Here is a 24,636-nt window from a genome sequence, read left to right as displayed (position 1 = left end):
CTGCCACCCCCGCTGCGGCCGCGAAGCGACTGCACCAGCCGCTTGGCGCCTGAAGACATTCCACGGAGGTGATCCAGCCTTCCGGTCTTTTCTTCTTCCTGTCTTCGCCGAACCCGCCCCGTCTACAAGCCCGACGATATCCACCTACGCATTTTAAATTACACGCGTTAGATTTTAGATTACAGGCGGCGCTCGTTTTATTTGCGCGAAACAACAGTGTGTATTCCGTAGAGATATCGAGATGGAGTGCGCGCCAGCGAGATGAAAAAGCGGCACAGCGATAGGAAAAGAGCACGAAGGTCTCTGTCTCTCGTGTCCTTGTCTGATAACTAGCAGATTGCGGATTTTCATGTATCCACGACACTACGTACTTGGTGGGTAAAGCAATTTCTCTGTTGCGTCTGTACCATTTTTAATTATGTTCTCGAAAATACGGATTTGCATAAAAATCCGCAGTCAACGAGCAACGTCAGTGTGCGTGCCTGATTAAATAAGGACACAAGGCACCTCTACGCGGCCTTTTCTTTCTACTTGCATGTCGCAGCAGCCATTTACACGGTAACATACGACTCGCGTGCTCTATCTTTGTGTATGGCGTATTCCGATCGCGGGGGAGAAACGTGTCGAGTATTTGGTTTGGCTAAAACGAGAGGGCAGGTAGAATTTAATTTGTTCGGTATTACATCGCGGTGGTGATCATCAGAGTTACTGGTTTACGAAACGTTTCGTTGCATTTTGCGTGTATTCGCGACTATTTCTTTGAAAGTAATTTAAATCTGCATTGTTTGCGAGTCGTTTCGCAAGTCCTGACGTTTTTCTTATTAAAAGTTTAACGTGAAAATATTGGAAAGAATTATGAACTCGATCGCTAATGTTCCCTCGTTTTCTACCGTAGCTTTCCATTTAAAAACTAATTTGCCTGCGCCTCTTAAAACCTCGGTATTTCGGAGTTTCATCAGGAATCGTCGTCGCGGAATTTTCAAAATGATCTTTCGCCTGTCTTCGTACGTAGAAATTAATTTTCATGAAATTTTCGCCGATTAAAAATGAAGTATCGATCAAGTATTTTTATGGTAAAGATTACACCACAGAACAATATCTTCGTTGGAACTTTACCCAGTTGCAAAATATCCTCTCCAGTTTTGCATATTTCGTTATTAGGATAATTGTTAGCGGATTTGTAATTAGCACAATTTCGAAAATACTGTTTTCGAGAGACGTCATTCGTTTGGAGATATAAATTGGTGTATTCGCGTTAATGAACGAAATGGAATAAAGGTAGAAAAGGTACAACAAATAGAATAATTGATTCGTGGTGGATATTTACAACGGTTTTGAGCAGTTAATTTGCTTTGATAAAACGATCAATTTATACGCGTCGTGATTGGATCACGCTTGCTAGAAATCAGACTGTTTCTGCACTCGTAAATAACAATACAGGTAGAAAGTCTGGTTTCAGATTTCATTAAAAAACCGTACAGACGAAAAACCAATCTCTTGTTATTTCGTATTTTTGTTATAACTTTTTAACAAACCAACTACGTTCCTATGTTCATATAATATTTTTAAGCTTCTTTTTCATACAAAACATACTAGCAGCTTTAGGTACGATAACTGTCGCACACAAGTGTATACTTGATAACGTATGCATATGTTTCTGAATCTTTGATTAAAAATTATTACATTTTGTTACATATTCGCTATATACGCGATCCGGAAACCAAGCTAATTTTAGTAATTTTAGAGTAGATAATCAGTATTTATTTATTTGTTCAGAAACCACACGAATAACTGGAATGTAATTCATATGAAAAAAATTAATTTGATTAGTTACTTAAGTTCGAATAGTATAATTTTTATAATATAATTGATGTTTATTTGAATAATTTACTCGGAAAGATTTTATTACGATTTTTTATTAATACGCGTAACTAACTTCACCGTATAACAGATTCTTTTGATGCAAATGAGGCTGCTGGTATGTATTTGCAATGAAATTGTCGTATTTTCTATGTACATCGTGCGTGCGTTATGAACGTGTGACTATTACTAAATTCCTTCAATCGTTGATAATTTCATGATGCATTCCATAATCCGGAATATCAAAATTGAATATTTTAATATGGAAATTAATTTCGCAGATACTAATCGCTATAATTTATATTTCGATATTGGAAGTTTAACCAACTTATTGTTAGTTAGTACATAATTCATGTTCTGCGAGCCACATTTTCGATTATATTTTACGTTAATCTGCGCTTAAATTAATTTATATTGTATTTACACGTTAAATTAATTAAGCATACTTATCGAGTTAACGAAAATTGACTTTTCTCTGTACGTATTGTATTTTAAATAGATAAACAATGCGTGTGTATGTGTAAAGTATGTTCTATTAATATAAAAAATAATAAATCTTGTTAATATCGTAAAATATTCTTCCATTGTGTTGTGAAACAATGAAAGACATTTTCTACATTTTCTTATAAACGAATGTCGTCTTTCTTCGTTTTGCAATCTCGTTTTCCTCAACGCTGTATTGCATTCAAGAAATAGGAACGTTGTCGCTACAGAATTTTGTAAAGTCTACGAAATGGAACAGACAAGAGAAGCATCTCGGATCACTTGTATAATTTCCCCGAATTAAATCCGCTGAAAGAGTCGTGTGACTTATCAAATACTCTAAAATCGCTCGATTTTCTCGAAATCTTCTGGACACCTCGAGATTTGTTTCCTTAGATCGTCCGCTAAATTAAACTATAAGAGTTCCTATTTCAAAAATTTCATCCGAAATTTCAACTTAACAAACGAAAGAATGTAAAAAGTAATCTCACCGAGTGAGGATATCCGTCGTCTCAGTGATAGTCTGCTAATTGGGAGTTACCAGCGACGATAGCCACGCACACACAACCGCCACCGGTGTCACCGGTCTAAACGCAGAATCACGTTCATGTTCTCCGTTCTTCCCGGTATCCACTTGCCTCTTTACGCCCGAAAACTCCAAACTCCGATTCCACTAATCTTAGACAGAGCCACGCGTCGCCTGTGCGCTCGCTGGCCGACGACGAATCCACGATCGTCTCGACAGCATCACACGATTGCCGCTCGTGCTTTTCTCATCCCGTCAACGGACGACCCTCTTCTCGCGAACCACGTTAAAAGGAAACGCCGTCGACATGCCACGAGTACGTCGCAAGAAACGCGATGTTCGACGGAATTCACCACACGTACGTCCCTCTTATTTCCCTCTTATTCTCTTTCTTTTCCCTTCTTCCTCCTTCTACTTATTTTCAACGTTGACTAATCCTGTCGCGTTGAAGGAAAACGCCGTGCAGCCAGACTCTTTAAGGGATAGCAGCCGTGCAACAAGTGTCTCGGGTCACGGCACTCGTGTCACGTGCTTGCCTTCTTCGACGAGCTGCTGCTGCTGCTGCTGCCAACCACTCGATGCTCCCCTTCGTCCTTTGCTCTCTTCGCAACGATCACGATGCTTAACTTCCGTCAAAGCGCTGTATAGCGCGATGGTACCTGAAAATGGTGCGGATGAATCAGGTTAGAGCACGACAATTCGCTGACGATGATCGAGCCGAGCGGCAGTAGGTTCGTGGTTGTGCTTGGAAATTTAGCGATCGGTGTTTGTCGAACGTGGGTTTTGGCCAGCAGAGTGAAAGGCAGGGAGAATGAAATGCAAATTATCTATGCATGTATATGTAGCTGTAGACGGCGACGAAAGTATCGATGTAAAAGTGTCGAGTAAATACGTATCAATGAAGTTTTTTTTTAAATACGGCTCGTTTATAAGGTATAAATATTAACTTTTATTATTTACTAAATAATCTATGCACTATAAGGGATATAGGTAATATGCTACCGATAATGTACTATAAGGACAGAAATAAATGGACAGGTAGTGGAAGTAGATGTCAATGCAGTTTATGTACTACATAATTTATGTGCTATGTACTGTGCCATATATAAAAGTGAAGTATATGATACTGGTACTAGTTCGATTAAACTTCATTCATATCTACTTTCGCTACCTGGCCGTTTATTTTTGTCGATTGTGTAGAATTATGCATATACATATATATGTGTCGTGTATACAAGGCGGAAGAACGTAAAGCACTTCTATTATCTCTTTCATACGATGCAAAAGGTTTTTCGAAAGAGGAGTTAAAACGTCTACTAAAAGCTAATCGTCTTCCGACAGAAATAGATTGATAACCGAACCAAGACGTATAGATTAATGTATTGGAAGATGTATGGTTCGATAGAAGAAAATAAAGTTGACGTTTGCGTTTATACCTGTACCACGGTCGTGGCGGAATCTTCGTGCACAGGGAAAATCAGCAGCAGCTTTGCATTGACGTACTTCGTTAAGTAGAAACGAAATTAAAGCACGCACACACACACGCGCGCGCACACGAAAGAGGGAAAAGGAACAAACAAAACGGGAAACGTAAAAAAGAAAAGGGAAAGAAGAAACTTGAACATTTGTACATTCAATTGCATCACGTCGCACGCCATTCAACTAACTCACTGCGCAGTGTTATCACGCTAAACGTCGCTCATAGAATACAATAGCCGATCGCGCCAAATTCAAACGGTATTCTATCACAAACTGCAAAAGTGTTACTCGCTAGCCAGATGGAAAGCTAGCTATTGAAAACCTAAACTGGACATAAACAATTTTTCAATGCGTTTCTTAATGCTAAAAGAAAGCAAAGTAAATGACGAGACTGTAGGAACTCCATTGCAAGGATTATGGAATAATAAAATCGCACAATGGCTCGAGAAGGTTCGTTGTGGAAATTGTTCCGATCAAATACCATTTATGATATTTCGAAGAAGCTGGGTGCGATTAAAATTTTACGTTTGAAGGGGAAACATTTCGCATTCACCGATAAAACGTTTTACAGGAAGATTCATCGTCCCTTGCATCGATTGTTAACTATTCGCCCCTAAATAGAAAACAGAATAGACAGGCAAACACTGGACGACGTAAATCTACCAACAATTATTAACCGCGCTGTTCACAAATTTACCCTGTTCCTTCGCTCTCCAAGCTAATGCATCACACGTGGCTCGTTTAGAGGCGGCTAATATATCTTGTTCATAATTTGTGGCAGCAAATTTACGTGGTCGGGTCTTGCGAAGTCACGCTAATAGGACCCGCCGTTTCAGAATCGGATACTCGACGCTGATGAGCGAGTAATGAGTCGAGGATTAGAAGAAGCCTCGAGAAAATGGCTAATATCAATTATCCGTTGCCCCGATCGGACAGGAGGAAGGCTCGTGTGTCAGGACCATTCCGAGCAACGGTTAGCGAATCGACTCGGCTGAGTGAGTCATGTGATTTGATATTAACAAAACAAGGGTTTCGGTTACGCTCGTTTAGAGGCAACGCTCTGTTGGGGTACGGTGAATTCTAGAGTTACCTCCGGACGCATTAATAAGCCGATCGATTAACTCTGCCTTCGAATTCGCCAGTATCTGCTCTCCGTGGACCAATTTCCATCAAACTGCATCGACATCGCGCACCGGTTAGCTTCAAGTTCTCTCGTAAAATATCCAACTGTTTCCAAGAGCGCGAAATAGTACGAGTGTGTCTATCTTTTTCTTGGGGAGCGAAGGAATACGAAGATCACGGGGGTAGAACACGATAGGTACGTTTTTGTCGAGTTCCTGATTTTTGTATCACTTTATGGTCAAATTATGGGACAGGAGAATTTTTGAAGCAGATGGGGAAACACGTGTTTAGCTTTGAAGTCGTTTTAAATGAAAAACGATAGAGGAACATTAAAAAAACATTGCAAAGAAGGTATTACAGTGCAAAAGATCTTTTCTATGTATGTATTTATTATTTCTAAACGTATGCATTAGTTTATGCGTTGCGTATAATATGTACATTGCTATACATATTCTTTTAAAAAATCTTTAATCCTAGACAGTTAACGCGACTGTGTTTCTTCTTATGTTCGGTGTTACTTCCATTTTCTTTTTATCCTGCAACGTTTACTCGATAGATTCAAGAAGTTTAATCAAGCGTTGCATAAAATGCTCGAGACTGCATAGAAATCGTACAAAGCATTTTTATAAATCCTGCGATTTGACTCGTAAAAGATTCTCCGTCGATATTTCCACACAGTGCTTTCATCTCGTGAATAATACAAAATTTTCAATCACGCGACGAGATTGCCGAGTCGTCTTTCACAGATAGTCAGAATTTCGTTACATATTCCGTCGAATTTCATTCCGTTGAGTGCAACACCCTCCAGACACCACTTTCAACGCCAACAAGTTGTTTTCTCGACTTACATCTACATTATGTCGTTACACCTTTTTCCCTATCCAGTTTCCTGCATTCGTCCATGCGCATGACAAATCGTGGTCAACAAGTTACTGAATACGTTTCGTGAAACGCGAGACAAAACGAAAAATTCGGCACACGAGACAAAACGATAACATTAAACGGAGAATATTACTCGCAACGTTTTACAAAAATAATAAAACGAAGAGTGGAGGAAGAGGGGAAGAAAGGAAGTGCTTGAGGTAATGAGAAATCAAAAATACGAAACGGCCCAAGCAACGTAGACCTGCATAATTATTTAACTTAATTTAATTTTAACGTAATTATTTGTTATAATTTATTGAAAGTACCGAGGACACTCATATTATATATTGCACATTGATCGTTGTATCGTACTCTCGTGTGTGTAAAATTTTGTGAAACTTTACACGGTTTAATGCAGTTTAAGGATGTCTATCTTGTTACGCTTCTGATATTCGTCGTTTCTATGATCGCTAAATCCACGAAAGATCTACAATCGTCTAAATCCTGTTGCTACGCTACACGCGTAGATTCATCTTCGTCTCACATGCAAATTCGTTCATTATTTTTGCCTTTACGTTTCTCCCTTCAGTTCGCGCGATTCGCCGATCAAAATAACGTTCTTGAAGGTGGAAGTGGAAAATACCAAAATGTGTGTACATTTCAGGAACGAAAATCATTGTGGGGACGATCGTTGCCGGCACCGAAGATCGCGGACACAGAGGAGAGAGAATGGACAAGCACAGTGAACACCAGGGACATTCAGCTGTCGCGTTCAGTTGGCTTGACGTATTATTTCCACCTATTATTCTCGCGTTGCGTATAAAAAGGGCACTGACAGTAGCGACGACACTCGACAATCGTGATACGGGCAAAAGCCCCAGCCGACGATATATCGAATTATTCCGCGGACAAAGAGCGGCGAATATCTCGACGTAGATAGCGGAAAAGCGTCGACAATCGCGACCGCTTTTGTCCGAGTTATTTCTTCGCGAGATAACCGGATATTCTCAATCTGTTTCGAACCGAAGGAACCAGATATGTATCGTTTATCGTAGGTGACTTGGACAAGGAAATTCCTCGGATTCAAAATACCAAGAGTACCATAAATACCAAGTGATTTATCTTAACAGAGAGTTACGTACACACACGTTTATATGAACCGTATAAATGAAAACTATTTTGAGATTATTGGGCTTCTATTAATAGGAATATTCGTGTTGGAATTGAAAGTAAAGACGATGGTGCTTTCATCTGGTTCGTTTCTTCGACGCGTTCCGAGGCTACGCGGGATATCCATATTTCTAAAGTTTACGAATCGTTTGAAGATATTTTACACCGATTTCTCGTGGAGAAAAATTCGTCGAGAAGCTGCTTAGCCCACATTCACGTTAAAAACGTTTAGAAACACGGCTCGTTTCTCAGATACATATTTCTCGAGAAAGATAACAGGGAAAACGGTAGAGTCAATAATTGGAATGTAAATTTCGCGAACCGGCCACGAAGGAGCTTCGTGTAACGTGCGTACTGGCTGTGATCGATCCATTGCCTATGGATACGAAGCAATAGACGTTCAATGTACAACGTTCCAATGTTTCGGAACGCGCTGATTGTAAATGACTGAACAGCGACAAGGGATCGCGCTTCCGTTTCTAGCTTGTCGATGAATGCGTTCGTATTATCGCCGGATGATTGAGACGAACTCGGCTGTTGCCCATTCGGTTTCGCCGAATTAAGCGCAACATTATCGGATAAATTTCTAAGTATGTGCTGCGTTATACGTGCGTACGTACGCGGAGGCGACATAACGAGGTCGTAAAATCGGTCGGGCGTTCAGATTTACATGTTTTAAGAGCGAAACGCGCACAAGTTGACACATTTTAGGGAACACGAGGAGCCAAAAAATACGCGAAACAGCAGGAGGAGAAAAGAAACTGCTTCAACGTAGAAACGAAATGATGCGATCGATTTAAATCGTCAACTCGGCAAACTTTGGTAGATAGCGACCGATAACTTGCGATAGAATCCCGCTTGTCTGTACAATGTACAATTTAAGTGACCAATTTAAAGTGACAAGGCATCGACCGACGTGTCGTGAGACGCTTGCAATTGCCTGGAATCTGTACGGCGACGAATTCGAATCGCTTCGAACCTAATTCGAGTCTTAAAACTCGATCAATTTTGAATCTTAATACGTCTAGTATCTTCAAAATGTACATAAAATAGACGAGAGGAATAATATCTGTTTAGGAACCAATTTATCATCCATTTGGCAAAGTTCATGAAAATATGGAATTTTCTGGGTTGGCAACTAAGGAAATGCGGATTTTGTCAATACCAATTAATGACAAAATCCATTAAAATCTCTCGAGTCTCGATCGTCTTGCGAGTTTCGGTACGGGATATTCGAATATTCTTGGCTCGAGAGTGTGGGAGTAGAAATGAGAGTTTGAAAGTAGAATCCCAATCGAGCTCGGGGTAATACGTGTAGGCGGCTATACCGTGCTCGCCATTACTCACGATTACGTCGTAACGAATATCATATATCGCGTATTAGAGTGATTTTAATACTTTAGTTTCGCTGAAGTTCGTTCGTTAGAAATTCTCCAAATTGTACCTTAGAAATGAACACGTTGCCTGTAGGAGAGCACGATGTCTGACTATGTAGGTACTTGTTCTACTTGATTCCATGTTGTCGCGTCATGACTAGTAACGAGAAAGGAATAAGGAAACGAATTTTCGATGGACCCGATTTGAAAGAGAAAATTGTTAGTCATACTCTATTTAACGAAGAAAATTATTAATTACTCTGATGTAAATGTAGCTTATCTTTCGACGAAACGAATACTTTTGAAACGTAGAAGCATCGAGGGAAGACAAAAATACGAGTTTTATTACCTTTTCTATTCCTAACGTGGCAAACGAGATACTGCGGAACATCGCTCTACGTAAAGCATTATTTATCGACTACCGTTGCTACTACGTGACAGTTTCGAGCACGCTAAATTATTAGTCTTAAATAACGCGTGCATTGGATTCTGGCGGCTCGTAAAATTAATTTACGCCACACAGTAATTCTGTTGTGTGCGCTCTGAATACCCCAACTTAATCTAACGTGATTCACGATCGTGCATCTGTATTACTCGTCTTTAAATGTCACGGCTTCCAGGACGCGACGCGAGCACAAAGAGACTACCGCTTCCGAGTAATCTACCGAGTGTCTAAATGAATAGCTGTCTACATTATTTCTAGTACAGCATCCGAACTTCAGAGTATTCGGCGCTGGAATGACACCTCTTAGGCTCTTTTTTGACACACTGACGGCTGCGCGTTTCGGCGTAGATCTTCGCTGCCAACCACTGCCACTTTTCGTTCGGCTATTATCCGATCAAGATACGCTCGAATCCATCATCGTCGTCCAATCCTTCTCGTATCATCTTCCTTTATTTTCTACGCTTTTGTACGCTATACGGATTTATTTATTTATTTTCTTATTTATTTATTTTCCACACAGTTGCAAACGTCATTTCCTGATCGTTCATACTCGTAGATGTCCGGTCTTTTCAGTGGCCGATTCCCTAAAAATTCCAACTGTTGATAAACGAACGATACGACATTGGACAACGTTCTGTTATAAAATTGCAACCGCGTATAACATGCAACGATGTTCTATTGTAAAGTTGTCGTCACGTACAATATTTAACAATGTTCCAAATGAAAATTACGTCAGCAGATAGAATGTATCTGTGAATGGAACCTGTATCGAAATATAGAGTTCTTTTGTCATGAAATGATTACTCTGTATCGTACATACACGGATGCGTGATTTTCGTTCATTTTTGTTCGGTCACGTTAGGAACAAAGGATTGTTTTAAACTCTTTTCATGGAGAAAATGTAGTGGCTCCTGCGGCATGGAGAGCTGCCAAAGACCATTTAATTAGGAATTTAATCGAACTTGGGCAGCGCTGCGCTGCAAGCACGTTGTTTAACGATAAGCTCTCATTTGTTTACGAAAACCCCTGATATTTACGCTGCGTCAGTTAATTCAATGAAAATACGTAAAATATGAGCCCACTGTATACATATTATCTACGCTTGTTCATCGCCTCGTAATTCTCCAAAAACCTGATATTTTTGCTGATAAACTGTTGGACTAAAAGTTCTACTGTCAAACTATAGACCAAGAACTGTATAATTCTCATTAAGGAACATGAGAAACCGATTACTTCCCTAACGACAGCAGTCTGAATCAAAGTAATAGCCTGTGTAAAATATTCTCGTTCGTTTCTCAAGCTATAGAAAATTATCTGTTCGCGCGCTCTTTGCGTACAGTAGGCCAAAAATGTGGCAGTACTAAGTTTCATGTTAAAATTAATTCATTGTCCCATGAAAGCAATTTTTCACGCAATAGCGTGCATACGTATAAATAAGGACGTTTCGTTCGCACAACTCGCGTGAAATATTACGCTAATTAAGTGCGCTTATTATTTTCTCCCGAATTCTATGCGCGCGCATTAAAAGTTGAACGATCGAACACAGAAAGCATCGATTAACGAGACAATTTCCAGTGACCGAGACACGAAAGCAAAGGCTACTTTTTCACGGTAAATCATCCGGCTCTCTGGACGCGATTCGTGCTCGTTTAAAAACGTCAATGGTTGAAACCATCTCTCCACCCTGTTTGTAACGCGGTTTTGCTCGTTGCTGCTTTGAGGTAAAGTAGCCGAAACAGCAATTCCACGGTCGAGCCGTGACGGCGGAGAAAAAATTACAGCGCAGGCGAGTTTCTTCGGGCTAATGCGACCAATAAAAGTATCGCGTAAACACGGCCTTACACGGTTGCGCGATATTTTGCATTGGCTGTTTTACGACTGGCACCGATGTAAGTATAAACATCGATAAAACATCGATAAAACGTCGATAAAACGTCGCGGCGTATTCAGCCGGAGTCACCGAGCGTAATGCTCGCAGGATATCTCAGCTAATGGAAGATCGCAACGATAACCCAATCCGAATGCAACGCGGTGCGATTTAATGAGCCGCCATTTATACACGGATACGGAAGTTCCGGAGGAAAGTTGAATTTATGAAGCTCGTTGCTGGTAATTCCGAAATGTATGGAAATGTATGAAAATAAATGTAAAACGTAGTAGAATGCTGTAGCGTGAAACGACATAACAGACGATCGTCCGATCGATGATAAGCGTAGGTTGGTTATGACGAGTCCACGATAATTTCCAAGATACGCCAAACACATGGTAAATCGTACCGTTGTGCCGCGATTTTCCAGCAAAGATAGGGTCGCAAGGTGCGCGACACGATCAACGGTCTGGCTGTAGGCGTCTCGTAGTGCAAATGGAAATCGGAACGAACTTGTCGAGCGATCTTTTGAATCTTCCTCATCGCTGCAAAAGATACGCGGCAATTGAGGCTACGTAGCCTGTTAATTATCCTCAAAGCGTTGATACCTTCTATGTGAGAGACGAACGTTCGTCAGCGACTATACCCTGTTCCCTAATTCTTTCCAATCGTACACTTACGCTCGCACGAGTAATCGCAAGACGAGAACCTTTCGACAAGATCGTTCGTCTGCGAACATGCAGCGTTCGCTGGAAATACCGCAAATACTAGATCCCGTAGCATCCATCTCCTTAACTAGACGCGAGCGTTTCAGCTGAAATCTCGTCGAACGATGACAAAGGACTCAACGAACCTATCGTCATTGATTGGAAGCGGGAATCTCGGTCGAACGCGTTTCGAAACAGATTCCCCAGGTGTTCCGGCCGTCGAGGATCACTCTTCATCGTCACAAATATAATCACCGCTCCCTGTGGCACAGTTATATATGTACGCGCGCCTTGTTACACGCCGGCGCTATCAAATATGAAGCTATTCGGAGGTGGCGTTTCAACACCGCCCAAGTCTCCCCATGGGGGACCATATACACACCCGTGCGCCAGCTACACCACTACTGGCCTGTTTCACGTATTTAACCGACCAGATTATAATTCGGCAGTAGCAGCGTTTCGCCGTTTACGGCTAAGAGCCATCCATTTCGCGCCACTTCGCGAAACCTCGTCCTACCACTTTATATCAAAGTTACGAGCTCGCTGCCCGGTTGAATACGCCACGCGGAATGTTTCCAGCGTTCGCCGTATCGCGCATCGAGGACTATCAATGGATTAGAGGCAATAAAGTCCGCTGAAATACGTAGCCATTCGATCAGCTCTAATTAAACCGGCATATTAGAAGGAAATTGCGGTACGTTTTGAGGCGTGCCCAGCGACGGATCGATCCACGAATTGAAAAGGCTGTAAAGGTATACGATACGATACGATACGATGCTTCCGGACTAGGTAAATCGGATGGACCGAGTGAATCGTGGTTTCGCTCTGGTTTCCTCTTTCTGTCGTCTCTTACTTTTTCCTTTTTCTTTTCCTGCTCCTTGGAAACTGCTTTCGCGGAACGCATTGAAACCGATGGAAAGTTATATGCAGCTGATGGTCGCACGATTATCGCAACTAGAACGTTTAATGTCTATCCGTCTTAAAAGACAAGTGTGCGAACGACTTCGTATGAACGAAAAGTTGACGCAAATAGACGTCGTTGTGATTCGCAACGAAATTGGGGTATTTGCAAAGCGGAATTCTCCAACACGGAGCTACGTACCCAACTCTCGTCCAGTAACATTGTTTAAGGCATTTAGCGACGCCAGTGATGCGTCAAGATTTCCTCGAAACTTGCCGAAACTACGTGTTCCAGTGGGAATTTCCACGTTCGCTTCAACAGTCTATGTTCTATTAGTTTCTAGTCTATGCTCTATTAAGTATTTCGAAACTGTATCCTATTAAACAGCTCGACTTTACGCTCTATTAAATACGATCTCTTAATTCGGTCTAAGCTATTTCGTAGAGACGATAAGCAGGGTGGCCCGTAATTCACGGTACGAAAGGGATCAAGCAGCGGATTCTATGGCTGAAAATAGGACGAAAACGACTTGGTCGTGGCAAGTGAATTTTCGGGAAAAATCGACGACTTACAAACTACATATATACGTGAATTCGACCAATTTCCAGCTGGACATCGATCGATAGTTGACTATTTAATTAACAATTGTTCTATATGCTGAAATAAATCGAAAACGAAGAACGGAATTTCGTCGCTCGAAGCCTCGTTCCGGAGAAACTAAAATTTCAAGAAAATTGGAATTAACTTAACTCTCCTGATACTCGTATACATTTTTACACACTCCATTCTCATTTTTCTACTTTAAACTTCCATTTTTCATCTCGCTTGTAGATCGAAGAAATCTTTGCATCGTTCGCTCGTTTTCAATCGTTCGAAACACTCTGATGATCGTTGCACCTTGTAACACAAATATCTACCATTATGCAGGCAGCGATATATCGGAAATGGATATGTTACGACGTTCATAAACCAAAGGGGCAACGAACGAACCTGAATAACTAATTAGGGTATCGTCATCGCCTGTTCAATAGCAATTGCTGTATAATCCTGACGTCAGCACGTAGACCACAGGTCTCGGATGTGGTGCACATTGCTGCTCAGCTACCGTTAATTACTCGAAACCCTGCATTGTAAATTAGTAATCGCCGATCTCACACAACACAGGGCAGACGCAATGAGCGACGAATCCGCGTCCTCTGATTGCACATTCTGTCCGATAAAAGATCGTGGAATGACAGCAAGCACGTATAAAAGATATTCCTGTCAGATATTTCTTCTACGCTTAAGTAGAACGTGTTGTAGCATTATTATAACGTACGTAATAGCAAAGTATAATATATAGAATGTTTCATTTTTATCTCGTCAAACGATGTCGGCATATTTCACGATTAAAAATGGGAGAAAGATGTTAGTTAAAAGCGTGTAAAGGTCGTAAACACTCTATTATAAATTTCTAATGAAGATACGAAAATTATCAACGATTGGTTTCTCGTTCGATCGATTGGTTACGTTTAGCGAAGTTCTCGTTCGATGTATGGTTTGTTCTTGCAAATACAAAATTCACACACACACGCACTAATATATACTAGAAGTTATTAGTTATTTTTTAAATCTAGCAGTTGTTACAAGTTACAGCTCTTTAGTGCAGTTCAGCCAGTGTAATTAAAAGCAAATGTTGCGGAAGGATGATAAACGATTCAAAAAGTAGCACATTTTTGGAGCCATATATTTCTTGCAGGCAGTCGCGTGTGCATTTAATAGTTGCGTTGTCTTCTTTTTATAATGAAAATGTATCTTTCTTCCGGATAAATCGAATCCTTTCACCATTTTGCGTAAGAACATCATCGGTGGCTATTACGATCGATATTACGAGTAACAGTAGAATGGCCAAAATATGACTGGTAAATAAATGTCTTCGTTGATACTTTGTCCTGCATTAGCGCCATAATGCGAACATCTATCCTTCGAACGTGTGACCTTTTGGCAACTTTTTACGTAAAATAAATAGATCTAAAAAGATACATCAAGCAACGTCGAACGTGCACGTGACAATCAGCTGCTCTTATTCTTCTCACACAAAGCAGAGACAAAACCTGTATGGACGTTTCAATGCTCGATAAGAAGCACATTCGTGGCTTGGTAACAGTGAGATAATCAGCAGCCGGTGTAGAAGTGTTTCCGCGAAATCAAATGGCGATATTCATGCACGGCCGAAGCCGTGGATGTCGTGAGCGTCGTGCGTGTCGTGGATGTCGCGGCGACGCGTCAAGACGATAGCATCGTTTCCGGTAGGGACCCGGTGAATAATTCGGCCAATATTGTCTGGCATTTCGAGCGAGTGTTACGCGACGACGACGACGACGAGGACGTCTCTCGAGGCGTCGGCAGAAGCGCCTGTGCGTATACGTCGACGTCTCTGGTTGCCATAGCGACTCTCCTGCAGGAGCATACAGTCCCGTTGGACTCTTGTATATCTTGGAACAGACCGTGCCACGTACCAAGTGTCTCCAACAATATGATATGCCGCAGCGCGCTAGCTATCATTGTCTTAATGTATTGTCTGCGATTTATCGTGTTGCTCGCGATGAGATTCGATTGGCTCGCGCCCGACCATCGCCCCGGCGTCTGCATAAAAATACATTGGAACGAAGCTTCGAGTATTGAAAGGGCCAGGGGTTGATTTATGCTCGGCGGAAGGGTAAAAATGAAGCATTTAGCGCGTTCGTTCTGCCGCCAGCATTTTATACATTTTTTGCCTTGGCAGCTGTGATACGGTGAAATATTGCTACGCCGTAACGTTTAATTTTTGCAAAATGTATTTTATTTGCGCGCCTTTGTCCGACCATGTTGCGTAAATCGTTCACGCTATTGGCGACTCGTCAGTCTATGAAATTTATCTTATTTTGGCCGTTTTATTGAATTTCGTGCGTGAATAGCGTACCGATGATCGCGGCGAGCGTGTGGACAGCGCGAGCTCCACGTGTTCAGATGAACTTTATGAAATTCGGAATATACACGAGTATCGGATAATAACTGATACCGTTACGATCTCGCCCTACATTCCCCGCCTATTCTCACATTATTCCACCTACGATTAGCACATTAGCAAGCAACGATGCCACCTAATTCCTCGCTCTCTTTGGCCTAGCCTAATTGCACGCTTACTGCGACAAAGTCGATATTTCGACACTAACTTTACACTCATCCTTCCTTCTTTTCATCGTCTAACTCTATGTAAATTCCTGTATTGAGAAAAATTAGGAAACTGATTGATCGAATAACACAGGAATCTACGTAAAGTCAGACGAATAAAAGAAACAACGAACGAACGTGCAATTTTCAATTAAATTTTGGAAGCGGTCGTTTGACCGGGTCTGCTGAGCAAGTTAGTATTAACGAGTAAATGACAGTCGGTTGTCACGTTGCTACCGATGTATCGGTATACGTCGAGCTTAAACTTTCCAATTGCGGGAATTATCGGGACATCGACTAATCGAATGTTGCGCGACTCATCCCTGGCGACGTTTCCACGCAACAATTCCCCGATACCGCATCCATATCGAGTTTCTCGCGTTGCAGGGACGAGCAGTCGGTACGGTTGGCAGTGGAAAACGGTTCAAGCCGGAAAGCAACTACAGAAATCGAACACAGATGTAGGTCTCGAGTCGCGAAAGAGTCCCTTGGCGTAAGTGTCGGAAGACGCATCGTCGTCAGGCAGCCGCTCGAATCGACAGGTTGGCAAAAGTTTGCCACGGGTGCGGAAACGCTGGCATTCCTACGTATATCGATCCGGAGCAGCGCTCCGCTATGCAAACGGGACTTGCACTTTCTCGCGAGTTTCCATAACGCTGATAGTAAATCAGAGAATTTAATCAGGATAAAGCCTGCACCGCCAGAGAAATTCCATTCGCCGGCAGCCAAGGTGGATACGCGCGCGATCCGAAATCAATTAACAGGGAGAGCCGGAGCGTCGCGAAGCTTGCCAACCTCTGGAAACTCTACTTTCAACGATATCCGCGAATTGGCAGCTTAGCGTACGTAGAACGTGTTCCTGGCAAGGACGAAAGATAACAGTCGCCCTAACAATTTTTACAGGAGGGACATCGGTTACAGAAACTTGTTTGTCGTTTAAGCGGAGGATATTAATCGAGAAAACATGGAGGAAGTTTTCGGAAAAACAGCGCGATTAAGAACTTTCCATCGTTAGACGTCCTAGTTACGGAAGATGATTGCGAGTGATCGAAGATTTTTTATGTTACTGGTATGCTCATTTTTGGCGAGGGCAATTCAATTTCCATCGCGTATGATAGGTATCGCGTATTTCGACCGCACGTAATAGTTTAGAATATTGTTTTGCATTCGGCCAGAACGATTCTCCGCATTCGCAGCCAAATCGGTTTCTGTCGTTCTGAAAGAAAAGGAGAAATATAATTTTCTACCGAACGGAAAGTCTTTTTGGACCCGATGTGCCGAGTAACTTTTGTTCCAATTTGATATCAATTGGTAACTTCGACCAAAAATTCTACCATTCGTAGTGATCAAACATTCTACATCTGCGTAATGCGACGTAATTTTATAATATCGTATTGTGCTACCTTATACTGCTTTTATAATATCGTATTATAATTTTATAATATCGTATTATCATTCTACCAAAAAAAGTATATATTCATATCTTTAAAATTACTTTCATGTTCTCTGTGAAAGCAAGTATGTTTGATAGCACTGATTATGTATATGGCGCGTACTCTAATCTAATGCACCTCTCGTGTCTCTGAAGCCACGTGCTTATGTTCCTCCGTTTTCCCTGATGCAGTTTTCCGCATGAGCAAAGCAGGTACCACAAGTACCTATGTGGTATATGCTTTGGTAGACACCTGATGAACGTAAGTACAGTGATGAATTTTCAAAGAGGAAATAACTTTCTATGCAATTTATCTCTGTTGATCTTTTTCTTTGCTTCCTTGTATGGACAGCGAGGAAACTCTACGGCATGTAATTTAAATCGCCTACGCGAAACTAAAAATTAAAAACTATCTATACTTAATTATCTATATCTATCTATTCTCGTTTATCGTTTATCTTTACTTTTTATTGTTCTTACATTCACTACTTTCGAATGTGTGCGCTAACGAGTAGAAAAATTCGAGCAGCCAACGTTTTCACCGTAATATTCCGCGTTGAAGATACGCGTGTAGACTTCTTTGGCTGACTGTATGTACTTATAGCAACTTGCACGTGTAATAGATAAAATGGAAACAACAGGAGCGCACGGACCGGCTGCCAGTTCGCAGTTGTTTTAATCGAGAATAAAGTTCCACGGGAAATACCATTAATCTTTAAAAGTTCGTAGTCGCAACGGGACCCGGTCTTGGAAAGCAATTAATAGTTTGAGAGTTGGCGTAAAACTGAAATATATGTGTTCGTAACCTCCATGTGTTCCGCGGTAACCGATCACGATCGTGTTAACAATTTTAAAAGATCCTTCGACTCTTTCCCCTGTAGAAACCAAATATAGTTTCCAACTGTTCAGCTGTCGATAAAGCAATCGAATTATTTAATCTGTAAGACATGTTCCGCGCTCTTTCTCTTTCTTCCTTCTTTCTTCCAACAGTTGTATCTCGATTACTATAAACTACGGATATTTATGCATTTACAAGAACTTATAGAAGCTTGAAGATCTGCAGCCTGATTGTTCGATTCTTACAGATATGAAACACAAACTAAAATCGATAAAACGTTCGTAATGTATAACAAGATTTACCGTAAGGATCCGCAGCAATGCAGAAGTCTTCTATCTGATTTCCATCAGATAGGATTTTCCAAAGTTTCATGCAGGTCTTTCAAGATACAAAGCGGATTCGGATAAGTAAAAGTCAAGAATCCTCCACGGTGACGTTCATTCGAATAAAGTCACTTTCCCAAGTAGTTGCTTGCACGAAGATGTTGCTACCTGTACGAGATTTCTTCTCGTCCTTGTCCATTTAAATAATTCCGTTTTCTAGATGATCGAATATCACGACGACAATTATAGGCAAAAAAAAAAAATAATAATCAATGCGCCTGATTTTTCGCAACTATCTATAACTTTTAATTAAATCTCTTTTCCTTGTTCACTCATTTTTATTCGTATAATGGAAACTCATTTTCTCTTCTGAGATTAGTTCTGCAGAGGTTTCTCTGCAGATTATTCTTTGTCCTGTGCAGAAACGCAATCCTTCGATTTTAATCATCTTCCATCTGTGGTTGTATCCTTGTACACGTAAATCACTTTACTTTTTCACTTTACAATTAATTGTCATGCTCTCACAGACACGCGTACATCAAACGTTTAAATTCCACTAAATTGCTTACAAACGAAATTTAATTCCGTATGTGCAGATGATTTCCTCTTTTTATCATAGTCGACGTTTCTACTGTACTCGTCATATATTCTGTACTCACATACGATATTTCGCGTTGCACTATCTCCGGAATGTCTCAAAAAATTTTTTAATAAAAAACGAATTAAAAAATACCAGGTAAAATCAACGGATGATTGAATGTAGTACGATATAGTTGGAAGAAAGATTCCATATCTTTTCGCGATAAATGCATCGTACAAAGTACGAGATATTTTTGTATAATAATAGTAATAATAATTTACTCGTACTTTAGGCCCATAGTCTATTGCCAGAAGGTTGTTGCATTCTTATTCCTAGTTTCTTCTGCTATGTCGTATCCTTACATTTCCTTCGATAAACACTTGCATATTCAATAAATTCGCCATTAGGACCAAGCACAGCCATGTGTTGGTAATGAACAAAGGTTGTAAGTCTTTGATCGAGTTTACAACGTACCTGTGGTACCGCAACTACGCTATCTCCACCACAAGTTAATGCCATAGAACCGCACTGAAATGTGAGTTATCCTAGAGAGCAATATGAGTATCTGAGCAACAGAGTTTATTAAGCGAAATGTCGGTTATTCCACGGCTGGAAACATTAGGTTGAATATTGACAATACGTTTTGGAAGGATCTATAAAATTAGGGTTACGAATTTTTCTAAGATGATACAACAGCGAGCAATAATTTCAGAATATTCGTATATGAATTCGCTTTCTGTTGTTTTATGAATTTCATCATTCGTTTATTTTATTTTCATCCTTTATTCGACGCAGGATTATCGTTGGACATTTACCGAGGTATGAAACGCGCTAATCATAAATAAACGAAGAATTAATCAACTGTTGTCAAAAATTTATATCCATCGCTATTTTCTACAGGACATTGCGAGCTACCTTGTTCCTCTATAAAGCCTCTAATTTATACATACGTGTATAAAGTAAAAAGACTAAAAAATATATTAGTGAAACGTCATACATGTACGTGTAAATAAAATATTCGGTTCAAATTCTACGTATTGCTGTTAATCTATAAATAATTTAGCACGAAACGTGTAATAGTTGAGATATTTACAGGTGTTGCAACTTTATCCACACCACAAATATCTCTCTTAACTAAATCCTATTTATAAGCTGCAAACTAGAGTAAGTTCGTGAAAGTTTGAAATCGTTGGTTGGAGAGCAAATTCAATCCAGTCTGTTAGATATCTCACGGGATAACTTGTTACGTATCCAGTGTACATTTTACTATGTTGTCGAGACAAAAAATTTCTGAAAGTAAAAGTCTGTCGTACAAATACAGCTTTCCACAGACAGCGTATTTCAGTTAATAAATTTATCGTTAGTCCAATCAGGAGTAAACGCAAGTGCATGTTAATCGAGAAAAACGAGCATTTCATACGCTGCAATCTGATAATTAATAACGAAGTATGCAAATGCACTCATCGCCTATATGATTCGTATTATTACCACTGTAATATCAGCAAACGTAACACATTACTACCCCTACCATGATGTTTCATTAAATTAACCTCGAATTAACGATCGTGAGTGAATTTAATATCTTAGCCTGGCCAAAGTTTTGGGACCCGACACGATCCGACCCCGTCTTTTTCCAACCCGTGCGGAGCATCGAATTGCCGACATTTTCCATTGCACGGTATATCTCATAAAGGAAAACAGATAGAACATACGTTTGTATCAATCTTTTGCATTATTTGTAGGTGTAAAATCAGCTCACGAAGTGGCTGTCGCTCCGTATATTATCAATACTTAGATAGAACATATGTTTATACGAACTTTGTTCGTTGTACAATCAGCTGCCGAAGTGGGTCCCACGAGTCCTGTCGTACTCCGTACACTGTCAATATTTCAAGGTCCTCAACTAAAGGAATATGTATTGTGAATACGATACTGTCAATATTATAGGGTGACGTTGAGAGCAGAAGGCTGAAATATTGACAATAATATTGACAATAATATTGACAATATTATTGACTGCCTGAGGACACCCTTAGCCAATTAATGTAACCTCTACCATATATTTACTTACAAAAACACGATTTGCAGCGTACATAGTATGTATACGGGTGTGTATACGAGTGTGTATACGAGTGTGTATACGAGTGTGTATACGAGTGTGTATACGAGTGTGTATACGAGTGTGTATACGAGTGTGTATACGAGTGTGTATACGAGTGTGTATACGAGTGTGTATACGAGTGTGTATACGAGTGTGTATACGAGTGTGTATACGAGTGTGTATACGAGTGTGTATACGAGTGTGTATACGAGTGTGTATACGAGTGTGTATACGAGTGTGTATACGAGTGTGTATACGAGTGTGTATACGAGTGTGTATACGAGTGTGTATACGAGTGTGTATACGAGTGTGTATACGAGTGTGTATACGAGTGTGTATACGAGTGTGTATACGAGTGTGTATACGAGTGTGTATACGAGTGTGTATACGAGTGTGTATACGAGTGTGTATACGAGTGTGTATACGAGTGTGTATACGAGTGTGTATACGAGTGTGTATACGAGTGTGTATACGAGTGTGTATACGAGTGTGTATACGAGAATATAGACAGGAAATCCCATTCTTGTTAACATGTGAATAAATATAAGGTCGCTTAAAAATGGATCAAAGGTTATTCTTACTCGTGAATCACAATCAGTCAATTAATAGAAGACGTTTCGCGTAGTTTCCCTGACAAACAAGTGTAAATTAAAATCTGTACCACTACGTTGTCCTAAATCGAAGACTTCTATATTACATATTTTATTATTATATTATTATACGATATTATATCGCATTATATATACATTACATTCCCTATTTATATGCTCGTGTATTTATTTTTACACACCATGAGCCATAGTTCATCGAAGACAGCAAAATTCCTCTCGAAAAGGAGGTACGCCGAATTTTCGTTCGAATCAAGTCACACCACCTGCTGTCAGGTAGCACAAAGATATTTTCTCTACGCGTATATTTAAATAAGAAAGCCGTATCTGCATTCAAACTAAAGATACAACAGTTTATATTTGCTTTCGGACGTATGTGAAATCAATGGCTGGCTATTGGATACTAAAAGTCATTTCTCTCGAAACCACTCACCGACCAGGTACGACTATTTGAATACGCCTTACTCTACCCAAGTGTAGCCACTCTGTACTTTTAAGCGGCAGTGTGTACTTGAAGGATTTGTCCACACTTCTTTTCTAGTCACCCTGTACATTCGTCTTTCTTCCCCTATCGATCTCGCTCGCCCTTGGTAGCGAAAGATGAAGGCGGCACCCTTTCACTTCGATTCCACGGATGTTTACCCAGCTACGTTTCGCTTCTTGGTTCCACAGGGAAATGCAGATGCGTCCCCGAGATGGTATATAACAGTATGCAAAGTACACGTAAGTTGAAAACCCTATCGGAGACTCTAGCCGTCAGCATCTTCTGGATTTGCGTATGAATACGCGTGAAATAATATCACACGGTGAGTAATACTAACATAACCCGGCTTGTTCAGCCATCGAATTTTACCATTTGACAGGAAGAGAATGCAATTTGCAGGGAAACGAGGAAAAGTGAAAATCAGTTTTCACCAATGAGAACCAACTTTCAACGTGGAGATACTTGTGAGCCCATTCTCCCCGTGTAAAATAATAAAATTCGATCGTGAAACGAGCCGCGTTTTTTATCACCTTTTACATATTACGTTGTTTGCCATACTAATACGATATCGATCATTATATTGACACGATAAAAATTGCCTGGCACAGAAATTACTTACACTCGTTCGCAGAAATTGACAATTTTCTAGAATTTCAAATTAATTGAATTTTGCAATTACATGTTCAATTTTTTTTTTATTATTAGTTTAATTAGGTGATATACGACAAAGGGGACGATATGCCGTTGCTTTGCTCGATTAATTTCTCTCATTAATTTATCTAATTACCGATTATTCAAAATGATGGTGACTGGTTTACCCGAATATTGATATAATTTCACATGAGATAGTAATTGCGTAGATAATATGTCCTTGTTAACATAGTTTTACATACATTAACATAGCCGCACAAAGGTACAGTGATGCAAAGCGAAACGATTACGCCATGTAATTAATTAATCGAAAGTATCTTAATTCGCTTAGAACGCAACAATCTCCTTTCCCTACATCCCATACAAATATCCCATGTATTATAATTTTCCTTCAGTCCATTATTCGGTAGTTTATAATTTCATCACGGGGTAGTAAGAAAAGAAGAAAAAACTAGTCTTATGGACTAACGGTGGCATTTTACTTAACAGACGAGAAGTGTAACAGAAGAGCCATATGCTGCAAGGCGCGTGGCTACGAAGAATGATAAAACTTCGTGTACGACAGGAGAAAACGCCGATTGGGCGGTAGGTAGCCCCAAGAGTGGCGTAAAAAGAGCATTCTTGGAAGAAACAGATAGTTAACTTCGGTTAGCCAAAGACGCCAAGCTTTCGTTTCGCTTCCGGGTCTACGAGACAGTAGAGACGTTTCTTCCGCTACTTCATCCATAATTCCAACACTCTATCCGATTACCCAGAGTCATCACTTTAGAAATGTTTCTGTACATAGGATTACTCGCACAATGGGTACGCAAGATTCTGTGCCATTCTACCACGATCTATGATCAGACTAATTGTAAAATTGTAGCTGCACTGGACGTGTAATTAATAAGAAGCGTTGACAGGATGAATTTCGCTTTGAGAACATCGTTGGGGGCTGGCGAGGGACGAAAGTTTCAAGGGTGGTAAAGCAACGTCGATGTTGTTTTTCCAACGAATAATAAACATTTCCGGTTAACCGATGATTTATGTACGAGCCGCGACTTTTGTCCCGCTAGATCGCTCAAACAATCCAGTGTGCGTTAGAACAGTGTGGCTAAAGCGAACAGGACGAATACGAACGAACGTGGAAAGAATAAATGGAATGAACAAATGGATCGAGTGAATGGTAGTGAAATAAGTGTAATACAAATCATGTAAAAAGTCTACGAAAAAGTAAGACTGATGCGCGAATAGAGGAGATTTATAAAAAGAGGACGAAATTGATAAATAGCAGCCAGGAGTCTATAAACTAATTAATCATCGTCCTTCCAAATTATGAGGTGTACGTTTTGGGATTCTTTCGACGAGTTTCATAGTCAAAAAATGCTCCGTTTATAAGGGGTTCGATAAAGTTCAAAGATACGCGTCCGATTTGTTCAGGCGAGCCACAAACTATCGAAAACGCTTCGACAAAATTATGCATCGTAACGTTCTCTTTCGTGTCAGCAATTCTTTGAACGATGCCGGTCGTATTTCATACGCTTTAAACCGTGTAACACATGGCGTTCGATACAATTAAAATAGAATATACAAGTATCCGATAAATTTAACCTTTGTGTCGCGCACGCTGCATGCAAGAAAATTCTAT

The 24,636-nt window shown here is 40.4% G+C and overlaps 1 long non-coding RNA gene across 1 annotated transcript in view; it reads right to left on the bottom strand.

Annotated features, from left to right (window-relative positions):
• Positions 1-92: 92 nt before the first annotated feature.
• LOC112213592 overlaps positions 93-24,636 on the bottom strand; it is a 47,453-nt gene continuing 22,909 nt past the window's right edge. Inside the window, exons 2-3 of the long non-coding RNA XR_002947488.1 lie at positions 2,835-3,528; positions 93-144 (exon numbers count right to left, since the gene is read on the bottom strand). This is a non-coding gene — a long non-coding RNA (uncharacterized LOC112213592). The remainder of the gene's footprint in view (positions 145-2,834; positions 3,529-24,636) is intronic.

This window comes from Bombus impatiens, unplaced genomic scaffold (assembly GCF_000188095.3).
Source record: "Bombus impatiens unplaced genomic scaffold, BIMP_2.2 scf_0814, whole genome shotgun sequence".
In the NCBI taxonomy this organism is placed as follows: Eukaryota; Metazoa; Arthropoda; class Insecta; order Hymenoptera; family Apidae; genus Bombus; species Bombus impatiens.
This window is presented reverse-complemented; position numbering and strand designations above follow the sequence as displayed.